Here is a 17,228-nt window from a genome sequence, read left to right as displayed (position 1 = left end):
TGATCAAGTGGTTGGATGGGTATATGATTGGGGATTTTGACTTTAAATTATTGCTCTTTTGAAAATAATAATAGTATGGAAATAGGTTTTGAACAATTATACATGTATAACCCAGTGGAATTGCTTGTCAACTCAGCGAGGGGGCAGGGAAGAGGGGAGGGAAAGAATATGAATCATGGAACCACAGAAAAATATTCTGAATAAATAAATTAATTAAAAAATATTCTCTTGGAACTTCAGGAACACTTATTCTGTTTTTCATTCCTTAAATAAATGGTCGTTCTTGAGAATTTTGAAGGGGAAACTGGAAATGAGGTATATTCCTCTTTTGGTGATTTGTAGCATCAGTGTAGATGAATGGGCAAGGGAAGCTCCTAGGCAGGGTTAGAAAATATGGTTGGGTGGATACCCAAAGTGGGTATTTTGATGAAACTTGAGAGCCATTCAGTTGTACCCTGAGCAGGGAACTTCTCAGCATGGTTCCTTAGTTCTTCTGTATTAATTCTTCAAAATTTCAATCAAGAATCCAGCATCTTATCCAGGGGCTGAAGGAGGTCCTCTTGAGGCCAACTCTAGTCCTTCCCTACCTTAAATGGACCTTTTTAAAAAATGAATTCTGACCCCAAACAAAATCCTCATCTGGCAGGCAGCCTTCTGGGGATGATCCTGTCTAAAGTGATCTCAGACAATGGACACACAGTCTGTTCTCAGACCCATCCCCCAAATCTTGCCAGCTTTGTTGGCCTTGCCACAACTCATGCTGGATGGCATTTGGCAACCTAAGACTTTACTTTTTATTTTTTGAAGCATCAAAGGACTTCTGCTAACCTCACTAGAATATAAACTCTTTGAGGGCAGAGTCTGTTTTCCCTTTTGTCTATCTCTCACCTATCACAGCACCACCCTTAGTGTTACACCGTAGAGGTTTAATAAATGTTCCTTGGATTGTTCTCGATTCTGTAGAGATGGGGACTGGCTCAGAGATTTCATTGGAGATTTCATTAGGAGAGAGGAGAGGGAAGAGAAGAGAAGGAAGAAAGGAAAGAGGAGAAGGAACAGAGGAGAGATAAAGGGAAGAGGGAAGGGGCAGCTAGGTGGCACAGTGGATGGAGCTGAGAGGATCTAGGTTCAAATTTGACCTCAGACACATCCTAGTTGTGTGACCCTGGGCAAGTCACTTCACCCCCATTACCTAGTCCTTACCACTCTTCTGCCTTGGAACCAATACACAGTATTAATTTTAAGATGGAAGGTAAGGGTTTTAAATAAATAAATAAATAAAGAGAAGGGAGAAGGAAAAACTGGCAGAAAAAAGTGACCCTACATCCATGAATCAAGTAAATATAGAATAATTATTCAAGAAGATTTACAATGGAACAGTCATGGATCACGTGGAGCTTGTTGAAAGACATATTCATGGCCTTGGGCTCTCCATCATATTTCTCTTTTGCCTTTAATAGTGACTTTCCATTAGTTCAGAAGCATTGCCTTATCTGTGTTAAACTCTGTATTGATAGCAGGTGTTCCATATAAATTCTAGTCTATATTGCTTAATTTTCCAGAACAGCTACCATCACCACCACCCACACTCCCTTATACGGTCCCTATACCAACTGGTATTTCACATGAAAACATTTTCATCAGAACCAAAGATGGAGTCCTTCTCAATCTTAGATTTCTGAAATATACTGGAGGTGACTCAATATGTTCCCCAACTATCATTTCTTTTTTTCTTATTTATTAATATTTTATTTTTTTAAATTCAATTACAGGAAAAAGCAGTGTTTTAACCATTTTCTTTAAGTTTGATCCAAATTCTCCCCTTCCTACTTACTCAAAATGGCAAATATATAGATTTTATCATGTAATAGTATAAACTTTTCTTTCCAGATTAGTCCTTTTGTGAAAGAGAGCTCGAACAAATGAAAGAAAAAGCAAAGAAATGAAGTGAAATGTAGTAAGTTTGCATTCAGATTCTATCAGTTTTTTTTCTCCAGAGGCAGATGGCTTTTTTCATCATATTATTTCTTTTCATGGAGACACAATCAGTATTGGTCACAGGTTACCAAATACTTTGTTTATGGTTAACCTGAAAGTTAGCCTTTTATCTGTTGATTAGAGAGGTTGTGGAAAAGAGTGAGGAGACAGAGAGTAAAGAAGGAGCCTGCTTCAATTTGAAGTTGAGTGGGCAGACCTGACCTTGATAAAGCAAAATTTTTATTTTTGACCATTCCTTTGGGATCGCATTCACTCAGTTTCTGAAAATTCCCATAAGATTCCAGCCACTATGGTGGAGAACATGTTTCTAAACATCCCAAATATGGCTACAACTTTATTTTCTCTTTCTTTTCCTTCCTTCTCCTTCCTTCCTTCCTTCCTTCCTTCCTTCCTTCCTTTTCTTTCTTTCTTTCTTTCTTTCTTTCTTTCTTTCTTTCTTTCTTTCTTTCTTTCTTTCTTTCTTTCTTTCCTTCTTCCTTTCCTTTCCTTTCCTTTCCTTTCCTTTCCTTTCCTCTCCTACAGAAAAAAATTCTCTCAATGTAGGATGTGTTTCTCTTTTCATCTTGGGGCTATCTGACAAGTTAATTCCAGCAGTAATGATGAAACAGCTTTATAAACTAGCCCTGTCTCAGACTAAAAGATTAGTAATTTTTCCAGATGGAATTTATAATGACACATGGCAGTGCCAAAGTTATTTCATTGCATTTGAGTAGCTCATCAAAGAAGTAATAAAAAGTCACTCCCCTGAAGAAATGGCAACCCCCCCTCACCAAAACCCTTTCATCTAATATAATAATTGTATAATATTATTTTTCTAATGTACTGTATCTTGATTAGTATAAAGTGATAAAAGAATGTTAATTTCAAACCATGTATTATTATGTCTGTAGTTGCCTAAGAGGAAACCTAAACTTAAAAAAGTCAAAAGGAAAAAAGACCCAGTGTTGGGGGCCAGCCATTCTTAGGGTGCATGACAAGATGATGTTCTAGGCAAGGGAGATGAAGAAGAGCTGGTTAGACACACTGAAAGAGATAAATTGGACATGCAGTCCCAGCTTTGCACCATCATTCACAGACACCCAGCAACTGGAGGTTTTGAAAACTGAGAAAACATGGTGGGATCCATAATCCTAATCTCCTCATCCTGGTGTAAATTAGGCTAATTTTTCCTTTAAAAGTACTGAAACCATCTTCTCAATTCCATTGGCTCAAGGACTAAAGGTTCAAGCAACTGACCTTACTTCTTAGTCATTTTTGTTGAAAATAGCCTTGAGAGGAATCACTTGGTGGTTCAGTGAATAGAGTACCAGGCCTAGAATTGAAAGGACTTGGATTCAAATATGACCTCAGACATTTTCTAGCTGTGTATGACCCTGGGCAAGTCACTTAACCACAATTACCTAGATTTTATCACTCTTCTATCTTGGAACTAATATTAATTATTGATTTTAAGGCAGAAGGTATGGTTTTTTTCATTGTTTTTTTTTAAACTCTTACCTTCCATCTTAGAATCAATATTATGTATTGGTTCCAAGGCAAAAGAGTGGTAAGGGCTAGGCAATGGGGGTCAAGTGACTTGCCCAGAGTCACCCAGCTGGGAAGTGTCTGAGGCCAGATTTGAACCTAGAACCTCCTGTCTCTAGGCCTGACTCTCAATCCCCTGAGCTACCCAGCTGCCCCCCAAGGTTAAATTTCTACTGTGAAATGACCACCTATTAGTCTTGACTAAGGAGTCATGCTGCTAATGAATGTCTTTCCTAAAATGTGGGACCCAGAACCATGAATATAGTACTCCATATCTTATCTGTCCTAGGCAGAGGACAGAAGGACTATATCCCTTTTCTTTTCAGAATTTCTTGGCTTTTTCTCTATGCTAAATAGAATTGTGAGGGCTTCCTCACCCTCCATCCCACCTTCTGGTCTTGATCTGTTGTGGCTAGCCTCTGTGAGGTGCCTCACTGAATGAATAGGGGAAGAGAGTGCTGCCACTATGTCTGCTGCCCAGGGCTGGACCACATCCGACCCTCTTGCTTCCAGGCTTGTCGGGGCCCGAACAACAGACAGAGTTAAACACAGCTGAGTTATCTGAGTTATCTGAGGGACCCAGCACCTCTCCACCCATAATCCTACCAGGCAAATGTCTGCTCCTCTTGGGAAAGGAAATCTTACGTTAAAGCCTGGAAAAAGCACCCGCCTTCCTTCTAGTTCAGAATGGAAGTATGTAGGACCTGGAGATTGGTGGCACACCTGTCCTGAACTGGACCTGACTCGGGCCATTCCCCCTAGAAGGTATGTTCAACTTTGGAATGAAATGGGGCAGGCATTGGTTGTTTAAGTTAACAAAAGATCTGTGAAGCCATAGTATGGCTATCTCAAACCTATTTTAATAAGGATATGAATGGAGAATATTTTGAGTTGATTCAGCTGAACAAATTCAAGAAGCTGAATTTAAAAAATAAGTATTAACAGTATTGATCTAAGTTAGACTCTGGTCCACACAGGAAAAAGTTTTGGCAGGGATATCTATCAGCTAGGTGGCTCAGTGAATAGGAGTGCCTGACCTGAAGTCAGGAAGATTCATTTCCTTAGTTCAAATCTGGCCTCAGATACTTCTAGTTGTGTGACCCTGGGTGAGTCACTTAGCCCTGTTTGCCTCAGTTTCCACATCTGTCAAATGAGCCGGAAAAGTAAATAGCAAACCACTGCATATCTCTGTTAGGGAAACCCCAAAGGAAGTCACAGAGTCAGATTTAAGTGAACAGCATTATTTAGAGGAACTCATGTTGTACCTGGACGGATCAAGTCGCCTGAGCCCACAAGAGGAGTGGAGCTCACAGCTTGCCTCTTGGTGTTTGTACAGGCTAAGACCAGTCTGCTTCAATGTGATTTCTCACCTCCCTCACTTAATATCTATGTGACCGTAGGAAAATGCTTACTGTATTCTTTCTGGGCCCTCAGTTCCCTCATCAGGAGGACTGGACAGGATGGCCTCTAAGGTTCCCTCCAGGCATAGAATTAGGATTCTGTGCTCTGGTGATCAGCTCATCCAAAGGCCCCCATTCAAGGCCTGCTGACCCCTTCCTCACCTGCTTTCTGGGAACAGACAACAGAAGAGAGAAACACATTAATTAATAAAAACAAGTGCTTTCCTTTCCTTTCCTTTCCTTTCCTTTCCTTTCCTTTCCTTTCCTTTCCTTTCCTTTCCTTTCCTTTCCTTTCCTTTCCTTTCCTTTCCTTTCCTTTCCTTTCCTTTCCTTTCCTTTCCTTTCCTTTCCTTTCCTTTCCTTTCCTTTCCTTTCCTTTCCTTTCCTTTCCTTTCCTTTCCTTTCCTTTCCTTTCCTTTCCTTTCCTTTCCTTTCCTTTCCTTTCCTTTCCTTTCCTTTCCTTTCCTTTCCTTTCCTTTCCTTTCCTTTCCTTTCCTTTCCTTTCCTTTCCTTTCCTTTCCTTTCCTTTCCTTTCCTTTCCTTTCCTTTCCTTTCCTTTCCTTTCCTTTCCTTTCCTTTCCTTTCCTTTCCTTTCCTTTCCTTTCCTTTCCTTTCCTTTCCTTTCCTTTCCTTTCCTTTCCTTTCCTTTCCTTTCCTTTCCTTTCCTTTCCTTTCCTTTCCTTTCCTTTCCTTTCCTTTCCTTTCCTTTCCTTTCCTTTCCTTTCCTTTCCTTTCCTTTCCTTTCCTTTCCTTTCCTTTCCTTTCCTTTCCTTTCCTTTCCTTTCCTTTCCTTTCCTTTCCTTTCCTTTCCTTTCCTTTCCTTTCCTTTCCTTTCCTTTCCTTTCCTTTCCTTTCCTTTCCTTTCCTTTCCTTTCCTTTCCTTTCCTTTCCTTTCCTTTCCTTTCCTTTCCTTTCCTTTCCTTTCCTTTCCTTTCCTTTCCTTTCCTTTCCTTTCCTTTCCTTTCCTTTCCTTTCCTTTCCTTTCCTTTCCTTTCCTTTCCTTTCCTTTCCTTTCCTTTCCTTTCCTTTCCTTTCCTTTCCTTTCCTTTCCTTTCCTTTCCTTTCCTTTCCTTTCCTTTCCTTTCCTTTCCTTTCCTTTCCTTTCCTTTCCTTTCCTTTCCTTTCCTTTCCTTTCCTTTCCTTTCCTTTCCTTTCCTTTCCTTTCCTTTCCTTTCCTTTCCTTTCCTTTCCTTTCCTTTCCTTTCCTTTCCTTTCCTTTCCTTTCCTTTCCTTTCCTTTCCTTTCCTTTCCTTTCCTTTCCTTTCCTTTCCTTTCCTTTCCTTTCCTTTCCTTTCCTTTCCTTTCCTTTCCTTTCCTTTCCTTTCCTTTCCTTTCCTTTCCTTTCCTTTCCTTTCCTTTCCTTTCCTTTCCTTTCCTTTCCTTTCCTTTCCTTTCCTTTCCTTTCCTTTCCTTTCCTTTCCTTTCCTTTCCTTTCCTTTCCTTTCCTTTCCTTTCCTTTCCTTTCCTTTCCTTTCCTTTCCTTTCCTTTCCTTTCCTTTCCTTTCCTTTCCTTTCCTTTCCTTTCCTTTCCTTTCCTTTCCTTTCCTTTCCTTTCCTTTCCTTTCCTTTCCTTTCCTTTCCTTTCCTTTCCTTTCCTTTCCTTTCCTTTCCTTTCCTTTCCTTTCCTTTCCTTTCCTTTCCTTTCCTTTCCTTTCCTTTCCTTTCCTTTCCTTTCCTTTCCTTTCCTTTCCTTTCCTTTCCTTTCCTTTCCTTTCCTTTCCTTTCCTTTCCTTTCCTTTCCTTTCCTTTCCTTTCCTTTCCTTTCCTTTCCTTTCCTTTCCTTTCCTTTCCTTTCCTTTCCTTTCCTTTCCTTTCCTTTCCTTTCCTTTCCTTTCCTTTCCTTTCCTTTCCTTTCCTTTCCTTTCCTTTCCTTTCCTTTCCTTTCCTTTCCTTTCCTTTCCTTTCCTTTCCTTTCCTTTCCTTTCCTTTCCTTTCCTTTCCTTTCCTTTCCTTTCCTTTCCTTTCCTTTCCTTTCCTTTCCTTTCCTTTCCTTTCCTTTCCTTTCCTTTCCTTTCCTTTCCTTTCCTTTCCTTTCCTTTCCTTTCCTTTCCTTTCCTTTCCTTTCCTTTCCTTTCCTTTCCTTTCCTTTCCTTTCCTTTCCTTTCCTTTCCTTTCCTTTCCTTTCCTTTCCTTTCCTTTCCTTTCCTTTCCTTTCCTTTCCTTTCCTTTCCTTTCCTTTCCTTTCCTTTCCTTTCCTTTCCTTTCCTTTCCTTTCCTTTCCTTTCCTTTCCTTTCCTTTCCTTTCCTTTCCTTTCCTTTCCTTTCCTTTCCTTTCCTTTCCTTTCCTTTCCTTTCCTTTCCTTTCCTTTCCTTTCCTTTCCTTTCCTTTCCTTTCCTTTCCTTTCCTTTCCTTTCCTTTCCTTTCCTTTCCTTTCCTTTCCTTTCCTTTCCTTTCCTTTCCTTTCCTTTCCTTTCCTTTCCTTTCCTTTCCTTTCCTTTCCTTTCCTTTCCTTTCCTTTCCTTTCCTTTCCTTTCCTTTCCTTTCCTTTCCTTTCCTTTCCTTTCCTTTCCTTTCCTTTCCTTTCCTTTCCTTTCCTTTCCTTTCCTTTCCTTTCCTTTCCTTTCCTTTCCTTTCCTTTCCTTTCCTTTCCTTTCCTTTCCTTTCCTTTCCTTTCCTTTCCTTTCCTTTCCTTTCCTTTCCTTTCCTTTCCTTTCCTTTCCTTTCCTTTCCTTTCCTTTCCTTTCCTTTCCTTTCCTTTCCTTTCCTTTCCTTTCCTTTCCTTTCCTTTCCTTTCCTTTCCTTTCCTTTCCTTTCCTTTCCTTTCCTTTCCTTTCCTTTCCTTTCCTTTCCTTTCCTTTCCTTTCCTTTCCTTTCCTTTCCTTTCCTTTCCTTTCCTTTCCTTTCCTTTCCTTTCCTTTCCTTTCCTTTCCTTTCCTTTCCTTTCCTTTCCTTTCCTTTCCTTTCCTTTCCTTTCCTTTCCTTTCCTTTCCTTTCCTTTCCTTTCCTTTCCTTTCCTTTCCTTTCCTTTCCTTTCCTTTCCTTTCCTTTCCTTTCCTTTCCTTTCCTTTCCTTTCCTTTCCTTTCCTTTCCTTTCCTTTCCTTTCCTTTCCTTTCCTTTCCTTTCCTTTCCTTTCCTTTCCTTTCCTTTCCTTTCCTTTCCTTTCCTTTCCTTTCCTTTCCTTTCCTTTCCTTTCCTTTCCTTTCCTTTCCTTTCCTTTCCTTTCCTTTCCTTTCCTTTCCTTTCCTTTCCTTTCCTTTCCTTTCCTTTCCTTTCCTTTCCTTTCCTTTCCTTTCCTTTCCNTTTCTTTCTTTCTTTCTTTCTTTCTTTCTTTCTTTCTTTCTTTCTTTCTTTCTTTCTTTCTATATGTCTGTCTGTATATCTATCTATCTATCTGTCTGTCTGTCTGACTGTTTGCATCTCTATCTATGTATCTATCTGTCTGTCTGTCTACCTGCCTACTTACCCACCTACTTCTCTTTCTGTGTGTCTCTCATTTGTATAGGATTAAGGGCCCTTTCATAATTTTCATTTCATGCCTTGTCATGGCCAAAGAATTCATCACCCTGTGGCCAACTGACAGGTGAAGAACCTCTCTGAACTTAGCTAAGCTGTTCCTGAAACAACAGACATACCATCTGTCATGACTGTACTCAAAGCTTAGGAGGACCTGCCAGAACTTGCTCTTTCATGGCATACATTTTGGGAACTCAGGGTCACCTCCATCCTATAATGAGATATTCAAGTCTAGTCTGGTTTTGGAGGCTATCTCCAAGTAATTTTTTAGACTCTTCCCTTCCATCTTAGAATCAATAGTATATATTGGTTCTATGGCAGAAGAGTGGTAAAGACTAGGCAATGGGGGTTAAATGACTTGTCCAAAGTCACACAGGAAGTTTCTGAGGCCAGATTTGAACCCATGACTTCCCATCTCCAGGCTTGCCTCTCAATCCACTGAGCCTTTTCCTTTCCTCTTAATATCAATTCCAAGACAGAAGAGAGGGCAAGAACTAGGCAATTGGAGTTAAGTGACTTGACTAGGGTCACACAGCCAGGAAGTGTCTGAGGTCAGATTCTCCCAACCCAGGTACGGTGCTCTATCCACCTGGTTTTCAGGTAAAGATGTTAATAGACACGCTGGTGAAACTGATTCCACAAATGCCTGGAAGCACTAAGAAGCATCATTTCACGAGACTCCTGGCCATCTTGTCATGCAGGGTTCATGAGAAATAAGGGACCGCCAGGAGAGTAACACTCACGGCGAAGGTGCCAAGAGCTATAGAAGAAAATGGAGAAGTGGAGAAATTCTGTGAAGAAAGTGGAAAGCTCCTCCAAATCAAATCAGGGTGAAACCGGCTACTTGGTGATTTCACTGTGAAGGAAGGCATAGTGAAGAACAGTAAAAAACTGTTGGGGGGAAATATGACTCAAATTTAAGAAATGAAAGAGGCCAAGGACTTGTAGATGACTCCAAAGGCTCACATCTGGATATTATGAATGAGTTCCAGAAAAGATGGAAGGCATTGGCCATGGTGAGCACCAAACAATGCCTCCAAAAAAAAAATAAAATGAACTAGCCTGTGTCTTAACAGGAAACAACTGGATACCAACAGAGAAGTAATTTTAGAATCAGCTTCTGTGTTCAATCAGATGACTGTGGCAGTTAGTGACATAATTGGGTTTAGAGTCAGAAAGACCTGAATTCAAATCTAACCTTAGATATTTACTGGTTGTGTGGTCCTAGGGCCCTAGGCAAGTCACTTAATCTGTTTTCCTCAATCTCCTCATCTGTAAAATGGGAATAATAATAATAATAATAATAATAATAATAATACCTGCTTCCCAGGGTTGTTGTAAAGCTCAAATAAGATAATAATTGTAAAACATTTAGCACAGTGCCTAGCACATAGTAAGTGCTATAAAAATACCAGCTATTATTAATATTAAATCTGGCCTAAGACATTAGTTCTCTGATGCTGGGCAAGTCACATAATGCTTGCCTCAGTTTCCTCATCTGTAAAATGGGGATAATAATAATAACACATATCCCAGGGCTGTTGTGAGAATAAAATGAGGAAATAGCTGTAAAGCCCTTAGCATGGTGCCTGGCACATGTAATTGTAACTGATTAGTCATGTCTGACTCTTCATGACCCCATTTGGGGTTTTCTTGGCAAGGATACAGGAGTGGTTTTCCATTTCCTTCTCCAGCTCATTTTACAGATGAGAAAAGAGAGGCAAACAGGATTACATAGCTAGTAGGTGTCCAAAGCTAGATTTGAACTCAGGTCCTCCTATGACCCAGGCACGTAGTAAATGCTATATAAATATTAGATATTATTATAGCACTTAGCACAGTGCTTGACATATATTAGGAGCTTAATATATGCTTGTCCCTTTCCCTTCCCATTAACCAATAAGAGTAAAAGTCAAAATTAATGCCAGGCCCAGCAAAAGGAAGTCCTGGATTCAAATCTGACTTCAAATATTTCTTAGCTGTATGACCCTGGACAAGTCACTTAAACACAATTGCCTAGTTCTTAGTATTCTTCTGCCTTGGATCCAGTACTTAGTACTGGTTCTAAGATAGAGGGTATGGGTTTAAAAAAAAAGTCAAAATTAATGTCAAGCTAGAAGAAAAGACCAAGATGAGAAGAAAATGCCATATGCAATTACTATACTTACAATCTGACCTATTCAAAGAAGATGTTCATGCTGGAAATAGGAAATAGATAAAGAAGAAAATATCAATGTGGATCTTCACCATTTCCTACAGAAATTTGTAATTAAAGTGAAAAGTAATTGCCACACAATAACAAAGCAAAAGTCAGGGGATAAAACTCAGCTATGTGGAAATATCTGGTGGACCAGTGGATGGTGGTGTCTGTGATCAGGAAGACCTAAACTAGATACTTCCTAGATTTTTGATCTTAGGCAAGTCACTTAATCTCTGCTTCAGTTTCCTTAACTGTAAAATAGAGATTATAGTCATGTTGAACTAGGTAATATTTGTAAAAAGTGTTTAGTACTATGTGTCTGTCACATAGTCAGCACTAAATAAATGCTTATTCTCTTCCCCAAAGGAAACACTTGATCTTTTTGTCAAATGATGGGACATGACAGCCAAGGGCAATACCAGTTTAGAACATAAACTCATTTTCAAAATATTTTTAAAAGCAGAGGATAGATGATTATGAGTAATTCTGCCTTCTAAGTGAAGTGAAGTGAAGAAGAGTAGAAGAGAAAAATAAGTCTGCAGAAAGCTTGGCATGAGATCTAGATAAAAGATATAATCCCAAGAATGCCTATAGATGAAATTAGACAGAAGACAATAATTGGTGGTAAAATGAACAAATCTGTTATCATCTTTGTAGCATATTGTTTTCATTATCAATGACAGCTGAACTGCCACATTTGGACTTTTACCACTTTGGCCTTTTCCTATTAGAAAGATGAAGCAGCACTAAAAATGGCAAAAATGGGAAGAGCAGATCAAATCTATGCAAAGGAGATCTGTGTTGGATATCCTATGATTTTCCAAAACCTTGAAGGATAGATTTGGGGAGAGAAGATTTTAGAATTTGGAAAAAGGATAGATAAAATGCCATGACTTAAAATTCTGTGGGATGAGGTGGCTCAAGAAGGATGGAATGCTTTCAAAAATAAAATTCTGATGGCACAAACTCAGATAATTCCAATCAGGAAAAAAAGGAGGGACAGTATTAGGAGACCACTGTGGATATGGCAAACTTTTTAAAGAGGGGACCAAAGGAAAGGAAATTTCCTTTCTGCTCATCTGTCAGTCTGTTTCTAAGGCAACTCTTTGGAAGTTTCATCGTATTGTATCCTACTCATTGTATTTGTCAGATTAGAAATAATGTCTTGGCCTGATAGAACATTTCAGGGGGCCCCAAATCTGGCCCGCAGGCCTCCGTTTGCCCATCACTGCACTAGGGGATTGCTGATAATGACCCAAATTCAGGAGTTCCTAATGGAAACCCTGGATGGGAAAGTACACACATTTGGTTTTAAAGTGCCTACTATCAGAAGACCAAAGAGAATGATTACCAAAAAGCCTCAGAGAGATGTAGTCTGGGCGAATCCAAAGCATCTTGGGGTCATAGGCAGATGGACGAACATTTAAGTGCTAGTGTGCCCCTCACAGTGCTAGGCGATAGGGCTACAAAGACAAAAATGAAACATTCCCTGCCATCAAGAAGCTTAGGTTCATTTTACTAGGTAATGTCTATGTACGAAACGCACATAAAATAATATCTTGGAAGATTTCTAACTTGGAAGATCTGTTCATTGGTTTATTTGCTTAGATATCGCAGTTAACTTCGGTGATCAAAATTGTTAATCCCCCACTCAAAAAGAAATACAAACCAAATCACTGAACTTTAAGTTATTATATATAGTGTCTTAACCTGTTTCCTGTAATATGATGTGAAGATGTGTGATGTGAAAAGTGCTGAGAAGAATATTTGCACTATTCACTTCCTAGAGGTACTCTAAGGCAAGCACACTGTAAAATTAAAGACACAAAACTTCATGTAACTTAAAAAAGCATTTACAAAATAAACACGAGATAATTTTTTTTCTTGCAGAAGGGCTCTAGCAATTGGAGATATCAGGAAATGTTTCATAGAGAAAGTGTCTCTTGGGCAGAGTTTTGAAGGACAAAAGGGATTGTAAGAGGCAGAGGCGGAGTGGGCATACATTTCAAACATGAGGAACAGCTAGTGCAAAGGCGTAGAGAGAGAAGATGGGGTGTCATGTATGAGGAACAACAAGAAGGCCAGTTTATCGAGGCTGTGAGAAGGGCAGCTAGGTGGTGGATAGAGTGCCAGTCCTAGAGTAAAGAAGACATCTTCAAGAGTTCAAATCTAGCCTCAGACACTAGCAATGTGACACTGGGCAAGTCATCTACTCTTATTTTCCTCAGTTTCCTCATTTGTAAAATGAGCTGGAGAAGGAAATGGCAAACCATACCAGTATCTTTGCCAAGAAAACCCCAGTGGGGCCATGAAGGGTAAATCATGACTGAAAAATGACTAAACTGGACTAAGAAAGGGAGTGATCTAAAAGGTTAAAAAGGTAGATTCAGGACAGGTTGTAAAGGGCTTTAAAAACTAAATAGAGGAGCTTCTATTCGAATCCTTAAGGCAATAGGGAGCAGTGAAAGAGAACTGATTGAGATAAGGGAGAAAAATTCGGATGCCATTGCAATAATCTTATTAAGAGATGACGAGGGCAAGAACTGGGGTGGTGGTTGTTGAGTGTAGAGAAGATGACAGCCAATGGTTACCTAAGTCTGAGTCTGGTGGTGGATTTTTGTGTTTATTGTCCAAGGACCAGACTAGTGTTAGCCAAATTCAAAGATGCTCATCACCTGAAGGCTAGTTAATGGCTAATGGCATTTTTTGTGGTTATGGCAACTCATGATACGTCAACGGAGGCATGGAAGAGCTTCCTTCTACATGGTGAAAAGAGTGTCCATGCTGATGAAATCAGATTTTTAAGTCTAAAAATAATGAAATTAATATAAGGCCATTTAAACACCAAGTGTAAAATAAAAAGAAAGTATAGTATTTAGGCAGGGGAATGGAGCAATTAGTTGAGAGGATCTGGAGAAGGCGGCAGGAATAAGAGAAAGCCTGTAAACTTGGATTCTTTATTTTCTTTTTCAATCCTTACTTTCCATCTTAGAACCAATACTAAGTATTGGTTCCAAGGCAGAAGAGTGGTAAGGACTAGACACTTGAGGTTAAGTGACTTGCCCAGGGTCACACAGCTTAGGAAGTGTTTGAGACCAGATTTGAATCCAGGACCACCTGTCTCCAGGCCTTGCTCTCTACTTAGTGAGTCACCTAGCTGCCCTGACCTGGGGTCTTAAAGAACTACATGACTTAACAGAGAGGAAGGGGAAGTTGTTTCAGGTAAAGAGGAATAGCTGGTGGCTACTTATAGCATTTGAGGCATTTAACAATTAATTTAATTTAAAAGTTTCAATTAATGAGCATTGATTTTTTTTTTATCTTTCCCATCTCTCCCACTCCCAGTTGAGAAGAAAAAGTAAAAATGCAAAACACTTGCAACAAATTTGCATGGTCAAGCAAAAAAAAAAAAAGATTCCATTTGGTTATTTCCAAAAACTATATGTTTTATTTTGCATAATGGCTCGATCACCTCTGTGGTGGGTTCATCATTAGTCCTCTGGAAGCAAGTTTGGTCACTGTGTCGATTAGAGATCTTAAGTCATTAAATTGGTTTGTCTTTATAATGTTCTCTCAGTTCTGCTCACTTCATTCTGCATTAATTCATATAAATCTTCCCATGTTTCTCTGAAACCATCCCCTTCATTTTTCTTATAGAGCAATAGTCTTGGATGACATTCATATATCATAATTTATTCAGCCATTTCTCAATTGATGGCTACCCCCTTATTTTCCAGTTCTTTGACAATATAAAAAAGAGGTGCTATGAATATTTTTTTATCTCCATAGGTCCTTGTGATTTCTTTGGAGTATGGGTATAGGAGTGGCATTGCTGGATCAAAGAGTATTCACGGTTTTGTGGCTTTGGAGGTATAGTTCCAAATTATTTTTCAGAATGGCTGTACCGATTCACAGCTCTGTCAACAAGGGGTTAATATGCCTGCTTTCCTGCCACCCTTCCAGCATTTCTCTGCATTCCCTATTCTCAACCTGCATCACTGGGAACTAGCCTTGCACAGAATTAGATTTAGAAAGCAGCATTTTCCTTCTTGGTCAGCTTTTTCAATCTGATGCGGATGCTTTAAGGCAATTTAATAATAATAATAATAACAATAATAATAATAAGGAAGTCAGGCCATGAACTATTATTCTTCACTTGGAAGATGAAGTGCAAGGCTCAGTCTGCAAGGAGCAGATCCAGAACTATAGCTCATGTTCTCCATTCCCAGCTTTGGTTCCCCTACTATCTTTTTTTATTTTTTTTAAACCCTTGTACTTCGGTGTATTGTCTCATAGGTGGAAGAGTGGTAAAGGTGGGCAATGGGGGTCAAGTGACTTGCCCAGGGTCACACAGCTGGGAAGTGTCTGAGGCCGGGTTTGAACCTAGGACCTCCTGTCTCTAGGCCTGACTCTCACTCCACTGAGCTACCCAGCTGCCCCCTGGTTCCCCTACTATCTTATTCACTATGGGGAAAAGGATGAGCAGGGTAGAACCATCCCCAGGTCTAGCTGATCCAAGGAGAGGAAATACTTTTCATCAATTGATGGAATTTCCCTGAGATGATCAGGATACTCCAACAATGCACCATGTGCCCTAGAAACATACTAAGAGAAAGAGGCAGAGACAAAGAGAATAATACGCTCCAAAATGAAGCTTTAGTCCATTTCTAGGAGTTCAAGCAATTTGATGACTCTAGAGTCAACCTGAAACCTAAAGATAATGAATTCTAGTTTTAAATGAACCTTTGAGCATAGGATTTCCATAGTGATATCCAGGCCTACAGTCAAATTCTTGTCTACCCAAAGCTCACCCAGGTATGATGAGTGATCAGTTTAAGATTTAACTCAATCTCTAGCATAACTTGGTACAAATGTTTGAAACCCAAGCTTTGGAGAGGATTGTCTCCATTGGGGACCAGCCTAATATAGCTGGCTGGGAATTCTAGAATTTTTTTTAACCCTTACCCTCTGTCTTAGAATCAATACTAAGTATTGGTTCCAAGGCAGAAGAGTGGTAAAGGCTAGACATTTGGGGTTAAGTGACTTGCCCAGGGTCACACAGTTAGGAAGGATCTGAAGTCACATTTGAACCCAGGACCCCCTGCCTCTAGGTCTGATTCTCTATCCACTGATCCACTAAGCTGCCCATTGCAAACACTTTTAATGACCCCACACTTCCTTTAGAAAAACCCATCTGTTTATTTATTTTAAACCCTTACCTTCCATCTTAGAATAAATACTGTGTATAGGTTCCAAGCCAGAAGAGAGGTAAGGGCTAGGCAATGGGGGTTAAGCAACTTGCCCAATGTCACACAGCTAGGAAGTGTCTGAGGCCAGATTTGAACCTAGGACTTCCCATCTTTTTAGGCCTGGCTCTCAATCCACAGAGCCACCCAGCTGCTCCCAACCCATCTGTTTAATATGGCTACACTACTGATGGGCAGTGAGATATTGGAACAGAACAGTCTCTGAAGAATTGAAAATGAATATCATAGAGAGAGCAGTGGACAAATGTAAGGATGGAGTGAGCAGGCTACAACATAAAACCAATGAAAAACTGAAGAACAGGAGCAAAAGATGCTACCAAAGAAACATATAGTAGGAAGAGAAGATGGTCTGGTTTAGTGGTGAGAATGAAGAGAAAGTGACAGGAGAAATTGAGGAAGTTCTCTGCCAAATTGGGTAGATGGACCTTCTAGGTCCTGTGGAACCATAGAGCATTAAGGTCTCGGTTGTGTTATAAAATAATCAGGAAACTATCATGAAAGTGTCCAGCATGAAGTCTTTGCTCTCATATGAATCAGCTATCTGGGCAGCTAAGAGATACGGTGGAGAGAGCATCAGATTTGGATTCAGGAGGACTCATCTTCCTGAATTCAGATCTGGCCTCATATACTTATTAGCTAGGTGATCCTGTACAAGTCACTTAACCCCGCTGACCTCAGTTTCCTCATCTGTAAAATAAACTGGAGAAGGAAATGGCAAACTACTCCAGTAACTCTGCCAAGAAAACTCCAAGTGAGGTCAGGAAGAGTCTGACAGGACTGAAGGAGGATCAACTATCTAAGCAGCCCTTTTGTTTTTTAATATAAGGATTAATCAGTTTTAGAGAGAGAGCCTGGGTCCTTGAAAAGAAATTTAGTCTTCTTTATGGCTTGTTTATGGAGTAGGAGTGTCTTCTTGTTTAACCCGATTAAGAAAAACATCTCTTTGTGCATCTATGACTAGATCGAAAAGGGAATCCTTAGAGGGAGTAATTGGCAACTGGCTTCAGAAAAATAATTCTCCAGGAGTGGACAGACACTGACATTGCTATTGTTCTTTTAAAGCAACCCCCAGACTCTAAATCTAAACTGTATTCTCTTGTTTTACCAAGCTGTGGGATTGTGTCTTTTGTTTTAGGATTATTATGAAAGGAAGTGGACATTGGCTCAGGGCAGAGAGAATTCCAATTAGCAGGGGGAAACTGCCATTTGGGTCCTCTTCAAGCAGAAATGCTCATAAGTTAATAAATTGTTTGTGACAGTCTTTGGCTAAAACCCAGAGTGTAGTTTTTTTTCTATGGTCCCTATTCCTTTTCCATTGCTTCCCTCTATTTCAGGCCCTTTTTGTTTCTTACTCACATGATTGCTATGGCTTCCTTCCTTCCTT

At 39.8% G+C, this 17,228-nt stretch overlaps 1 pseudogene; it reads left to right on the top strand.

Annotated features, from left to right (window-relative positions):
• The first annotated feature begins 1,371 nt into the window (after positions 1-1,371).
• On the top strand, positions 1,372-2,786 carry LOC123234174 (annotated as a pseudogene).
• The last annotated feature ends 14,442 nt before the right edge of the window (positions 2,787-17,228 follow it).

Source organism: Gracilinanus agilis, chromosome 2 (assembly GCF_016433145.1).
Source record: "Gracilinanus agilis isolate LMUSP501 chromosome 2, AgileGrace, whole genome shotgun sequence".
NCBI lineage: Eukaryota > Metazoa > Chordata > Mammalia > Didelphimorphia > Didelphidae > Gracilinanus > Gracilinanus agilis.
The sequence above is the reverse complement of the archived record's forward strand: the minus strand, read 5'-3'. Positions and strand labels throughout refer to the sequence as shown.